Source organism: Octodon degus, unplaced genomic scaffold, assembly GCF_000260255.1.
Source record: "Octodon degus isolate 3935 unplaced genomic scaffold, OctDeg1.0 scaffold00129, whole genome shotgun sequence".
Taxonomy (NCBI): Eukaryota; Metazoa; Chordata; class Mammalia; order Rodentia; family Octodontidae; genus Octodon; species Octodon degus.
Genome location: NW_004524705.1, coordinates 5,263,318 through 5,270,088, shown reverse-complemented (window position 1 = coordinate 5,270,088; position 6,771 = coordinate 5,263,318).

Genomic DNA, 6,771 nt, shown 5'->3' with positions numbered 1-6,771 from the left:
TCGCAGTTTGTGGAGGTTTCAGTCCATACAAAGATGACCTCAAGACATCCTGGCACATGGCAGAGAGCAGCAGCTCATGGCAGCAGAATGCAGTAAAAGAGCCAGAGCAAATGGAGGAGCAGCAGCAACAAGGACAGCAGAGAGCAAGTCAGTCACTCTGTCCCTCTTATGTTACATTCAGGCTCTTCCCCTCAGGCTGGGTGTGACACTCATATCCATGATCCCAGCAGTACTCAGACCCATAATCCCAGCCTTGGGTCACTCCTAATCCCAGTGCATCATAAATTAATCACAAACCCTAGAAGTCTGCCCCATGACTATATGAGGCTGGTGGGACACACCGAGAGCCAAACCATAATATATGTGTAGTCTCTTTTATTATTACTTAATTCAAATATGTATTAAGTGCTCCAAGAATGAAGTAACTTGTTAATATTATAAAATATGTTTAATTTGCCTTATTTAGAATTTTGAACTTAGCACATCTATATTCAAAAATTTAAACCGAGCTTTTTAAAATCTAAGCACCTTAAAGAGTGATTAAAATGAAAATCATGAATATTTAGCAATCTAAAAACTTGATGCCATTTAGAGTAACATCTGGGAAATGGCCAGAATGAGTTCTTGTTTCTATCTTATTGAAACCATGAGCTGATAGTGAATCATCATTTTTTTATAAAAGTAACGGCAGAATGCCAGACCCAAAGTCTAGTAGTTTCTAGAAGAAACAGAGAGACTGTAGATTCATGTACACACTGAGAAGCAAAACACTTAATTAATGTTTCGGAAGACAGAAATAATGACAAGGAAGCAAGTGAACCCAACCCAGAGCGACCAACAATCCTACACTTTTTAGGAGGAAATCAAGAAAGTTGTACATTAGGAAAGCCAACAAATCCTATGCTTGGAATAAAACAGGAAAACACACACACACACACACACACACACACACACACACACATACACACACAGCATCAGGAGAAAGTCATGCCGAGAATAATGAGTAAATTACTTGGAAAACGTAGAATACAGTAAAGCTTAGAATTCAGGAAAAAATTAAATTGTGGCCAGGAAAACCAATGCTTGTTTTCTGTAAGAGATCTAATATGCAGAAAGTAAACAAATGAATAAATAAATTATTTGGTAGAAGCTCTAGCAATATCATCATCTAAATTAACTTTAGAGAATTTTAGACCTATACCGGCATGCTATGCAAAAATGGGGCCAAAAGAAAACCACAGTCTCTAATAAGAAGTTTCTACTAGTAAGACTGGTTTCAAAAATAAAATATACTTAATTTTAAAAATAATTAAGCCAGAGTAGATTACAGAATGGTATCTGAAAGTTAGCCAAATATTCCAAAATAAAATATCTCATTTCTATATATGCATAGATTAAAACAAAGCAACAAGATTAACTATGTAATATTTGGAGTAAGTAAAGCCAAATTATACTATATAATAAAACTATTAGGATGCTTAAAGAGAAATTCATAACATTTAATATTTATATTTAAATAGAATAAAAAATCAAATTTTATGGTTTTGTCTAAATATAGTTAAAGGAGCATCAAATTTTATCAACAAAATTAATTATGTCTACATACTAGCAAAAATCAATTAAAAATTGAAATTAGAAATAGTACTATATATAATAGCAGCAATAACTATTAAGTAAATATGTATAAAACTGTAGATAAGACATATTTGGATGAAGAAAACAAAGTAAAAATAATGACTTCAATAATTGGGATTAAATATTGTGAGTGAGTGTCTCCAGACTTAATATTGTAATGCATCCATATTCCCAAACTAGTTTATAAAATCAGTGAAATGGCGAACAAAATTGAAGGAAAATATTCTGCAGAAATTGACATAGTTGTTTCCTTAATGTATAAGGAAAGGGAAAAATGTTAATTTTGCAAAATGATTTTAAAGCAAACCAACCTGAGGGACTCTTCCTGTCTGCTCTGAAAGGTTCATATGAAGCACTATGAATTACAATAATGCACTTCAACATGAAAAGAACCATGACAGTCACTGATTATTGGGGAGAAAAGGGCACACAAAAGGTGGACCCAAAGTTTTGGAATATTTTAAAGAACACAAAGGGAAACCTCATTGGAAAAATAGTGTTCTGGCGGGGTTTGAGTCCACCTTCTTGTAGTCCTGCTCTAGGCAACATTCAGCAAAAGCTGGGAGTGTGCGGCCAGTCTAGGCAACATAAAATATGCTGAGATTATGTGTCAAAACAAAATTCCTTTTATAAATGATGGACATCTGGATTTGAGAAAATGAAATCAAATTATTTCAATGTGCACCATACCAAATATAAGAAATACATGACAGGCTCACAATTTTTGATGTGGTGATATTGTTATAATCAGATTATGCCACCTAATTGAGGAAAGCCACACATTTAATAATTTAATATTATTTTCCTTTAGTGACTTGAAAATAGTGATTGTCATAATAAAGTAGAGAAAGCTGTGTATGGCAAAGAAGAATCTGCAATCCTCCTCAGATTCCCAGTTCCATCTACTAGTATACTGTACTTTTGATGGCATTAAACTAGGGATCAATTGGAAAATTAATAAACCACAGAATTAAGCATTTCACCTTAAGCTGATGTAATCATTTGGTCATTAACCAATTCCACATGCTAATTAGAAGTATAAAATTTTATATATGAATTAAATTGGAATGTATAATTCATGGTTAATGCAAAATGAACTACAAATAAATGGGAAGATTAAGTTGTATTTCTTTACTGAATTGTCTAAATGGGAACAATGGATATTTTGAACAGGCTGCAAAATGAAAAACAAATTTTTACTTAATATTATGTCCTCAGGTACATCCACTTACCTGCAACTGACACAAGCATGTCCTTCTCTATGGCAGTATAGTACATGAATGTATATAAGCATGTTTTCTTTATGCATTCATCTACTAATGGACATATGAGCTGTTTCCAAGATTTGGCTGTTATGAACTGCACTGCTGTAAGTGGATCACTATGATATGACATTCTGAAATCATTTGGGAAGCCACCCAGGAGCAGAAAAGTTGGGTTAAGTGGAATTTCTAGTTTCAGATTTTGGAGGAATCTCTGTATAGATATCCACAGTGGCTGTTCTAGTTCACCTTCCACCTACAAGGAAGAAGAGCCACTCAGCTCCCCCTATGCCTGCAGCCCTGTGCAGCATTTGTTATTGGAGGGATGACAGGGTTGGGGGGGGGAGGCAAGAGAGGAGATGGAAAAGAGAACGGAAATCGGAAGCATCTGTGTGTGAGTTCCTCAAAACAAATGTGGAATGCACACATGTACTAAAAAAAAACCTGAAATACTATAAAGAAATAAAAAGAGCAACAAAAACTGTCCCACCTTTGAACCACATGGTAACATTTTTAAGGACTATATCTTGCATTAGCTGACTGCTTTTACTCCAGGTAGCAATTAGTGAAACACATTTCTAAATATTGGAAAATTTTGCTGCATGTCACTGCTTCATTTTTCCTATATCCAGTGGAGAGGCTGTTTCTTCAATGTCCAGACAGCTCATGAGTCAGTAAAAATGAATGACTAATATAGTACTGTAGCACATCTGCCCTTCGCTGGGTAACTGATTATGCAAAACTCTTTTGCTGACCAAGCCGAGAATCTGTCATTCATATTAAAGTGAAATGTCAGAATCTGAGAAAATTGAATTGAATGATGAGTAACATCCTGAATGACTCTTCAAGTACTTTGAATAATTACTATAGGACTCTTTGGCACCTGGAAGCTTCTTGCAAATTAGGAATGAGTAAGTTTGTTTTATCATGAAGAAAGATGGAATTCACAATGCTTAGCTTGAAAAGGGCATGATAATTCTTAATATTGTTTAAAACTGAATTCTGTTTATTGTGAAGAAAAGAAGAAAACACAAAAAAAGCTTCTCTTTGGGTATCAAAACAAAGCATAGTTCTATTTGAGCATTTTCAGTCCTATCTCACTTACTTAAAATTCATCTAATACACTGAAAGTCTTGTATGTGGACTACAACATTTGCAGCTTAAATTTTCATTTTATGCTTTTTTTTATTCTGGACTACTTATTATGACAAATGATATATTGAAATGAGAGGAATAGTTCTTCAACAGGCATTTGAACTGTCCAAGGATTGAGAGACCTAGCGAGCAGTAATAAATAACACACATCGGGTTTGAGTCCTCTTGTGATGGTGGTATTAAGTAGGTGAAGCTGAATTGCGATGAAGGCAGCTTTGTTTAATAGTTAAGGACAAGGCTGAGATGAATACGCGGCTTCAGTCTTGAGCTTTGCTTAGCGCATTGAAAGTTCTTAGACTCCTCACCCAATCTAGACTCCTCACACAATCTGTCATTCTCACTGTCCTCCAGGAATAATGGCTCTTGAAAATATCTCAGCAAGCATGTTTTGATGTCCTTGGTAAGCAGCCTGGGGAGAAATATGCAGGATGATGGAGGATAAAGTGTCCAGAATTTTCCACTAAACCATCATTTGCCTCAAATCCATTGTCAATGGAGGGAGTGGCCACTGAGCTGAGCCCCTGTGTCCCTCTCTAATTCCTTTCCGTTCTTATATAATTTTTTTTCCTTCTAACCCAGTCTATTTTGCAGTCACCCTAGATTTCGTGAATACCCGCCGTCTTTTGGATGAGTACCTTTAGGAGAAAAGCCGCAGCTTCACCAGTGGTGGAGCTTGCTGCAGAACTCATCACCCTCGAAAGAGATCGCTCCTCTTAGCAGGACAGGCAAGATCTGCTCTTGGGATCCATAGGGACTTGCCCTTGGCCACTGCATAGGGCCAGTCTTGAGGTAATGACTCGTGGCTCGACCAGGGCAAGCTACTCTGACACTAAGTAAGCACTTTCAGCTTCTCAACCCCCAACTTTGGCTTTAGTCCTTTGTTTTCTTCCTCTTTCTTTCTTTTTTTCTTTCTTTCTTCTTCCTTTTTCTTTCTTTTTAGAGTTCTCAGTTTGTTCTTTATTTTTTTAAACAGAGTACAAATTACAATTAGAACAAAATTTACAAGTGATAGAGATTTTCACTTAAAGTGATATGAATTTTATATACAGTGTTGACTTCCAATCAGTTATTCATATACCAGATATACGTATGGAAAATTAGAAGAAGAAAGAGAAAAAGAAAGAAATGTATAACAAATTAAGAAGACAAAAGGAGAAGTAATTGAAAAAAGGAGGCAAAAGAAATTAAAGCATTAACTGTTTCTTTCTATCGACCAGCATAAATGCACAGTACATTTGTCCAAATCATCCTACTTACATATCTAGATCAATCTATTCCCCCTACTCCCTCTCCTACCCTTCTTCTCAACTCAGTAACTCTTTCCTTTTGAATAAGTTCATTCCCTTCTACCAGTGCCTACTGTACCCTTCAGATTCCATTGTTCTCTTTCAGGGTCTCACACTAGGAAAACCATAGTCCACTGTTTTTTTAAACTACAAAGTTCCTGTCTGCCCTCTGAGGACACTCTTAGAAATGTGTGCCTGTGCCTTCCATCTGCTTGTCCTTGTCCCCTGCCATTTCCAAGGGCGGCTCTAGGACTGCTGACTGGAGACCTCTACAGAGCCCAGGCTATTGAGTGACTAGAAGAACACATAGTGTCTTCCCCAGTGCTGCTAGCTTAGCTGCTGTTTACAGTCAGTGTGTGTGTCCTGTCCTCTCTGCTTCTTTCCTACACAGTCACCCATTTTCTGAGAATGTTCAGTTCACACACTTTTTACCAGGACTAATTTTATTTTCAAGAAAATGAAGTTAGGCTGTAGAGATAGCTTGGTGGTCTAAGTGCCTGCCTGGCAAGCACAAGGACCTGGGTTCAATCCCTGGTGCCCCCTGTGATGCTGGCCCTGGCCCTAGAACCTGGGGTGCACCATGCCCACCCTAAACTGGGGTGCACCATGCCCACCCTAAACTGGGGTGCACCATGCCCACTCTAAACTGGGGTGCACCATGCCCACACTAAACTGGATTACAGTTGTAATTCCAGCTGTGGGGAGGCTGAGACAGGAGAATCACTAGGACTCTGAACTGCATAGAAACCATGTATCAAGCAAAGAAAGACAAAAAGACAGAAAAACAGAAAGAATGGAAGGAAGGAAGGAAGGAAGGAAGGAAGGAAGGAAGGAAGGAAGGAAGGAAGGAAGGAAGGAAGAAAGATGAAGTTAATGTCTGTATTTTTTCTTGGCTAAGTTATGTATTTTCAGTTTTCAAATGTCTTCCTTGTAAATTCTCACTAAATATATTCACTTCATCAGTTTGAGTATTTGTTCAGAAATTTTGAAAACTATTAGAGGGTTGTTTTTACAATCTAACCCCAGCTGAGGAATTCATTGTGTGTCATCCAAACTCTTTGGTATATAGACACTTTGTTCATGTGTGTATAAAAGGTACTGTCTGTGCCTGCCGGGTGGCCTGGATTCCTGCCTAACCCCTTGCTCTACCTCTCTCTCACAAGTAGCTAGAACATTTGACATGGGCCACGCTGTCCAAGCAAATCCGTTTGGGGTGTGCTTCTCTCTGAATTTTTCTTATAATGAAATTATTGATAAATATATTTCGCTTAATTTTTTTCATGTAGGCTCAAGCTATTGATGAACTCATTTTATCTTATTTGCAAGATGCTGCCTCAGTTTTTCCTTTCAATAATTATTATAAAATAACATTTTTTGTATTAAAATAGGTTCTTTAAGAGGAAAATAATTGACTATGTAAAGTCACTTGCTAA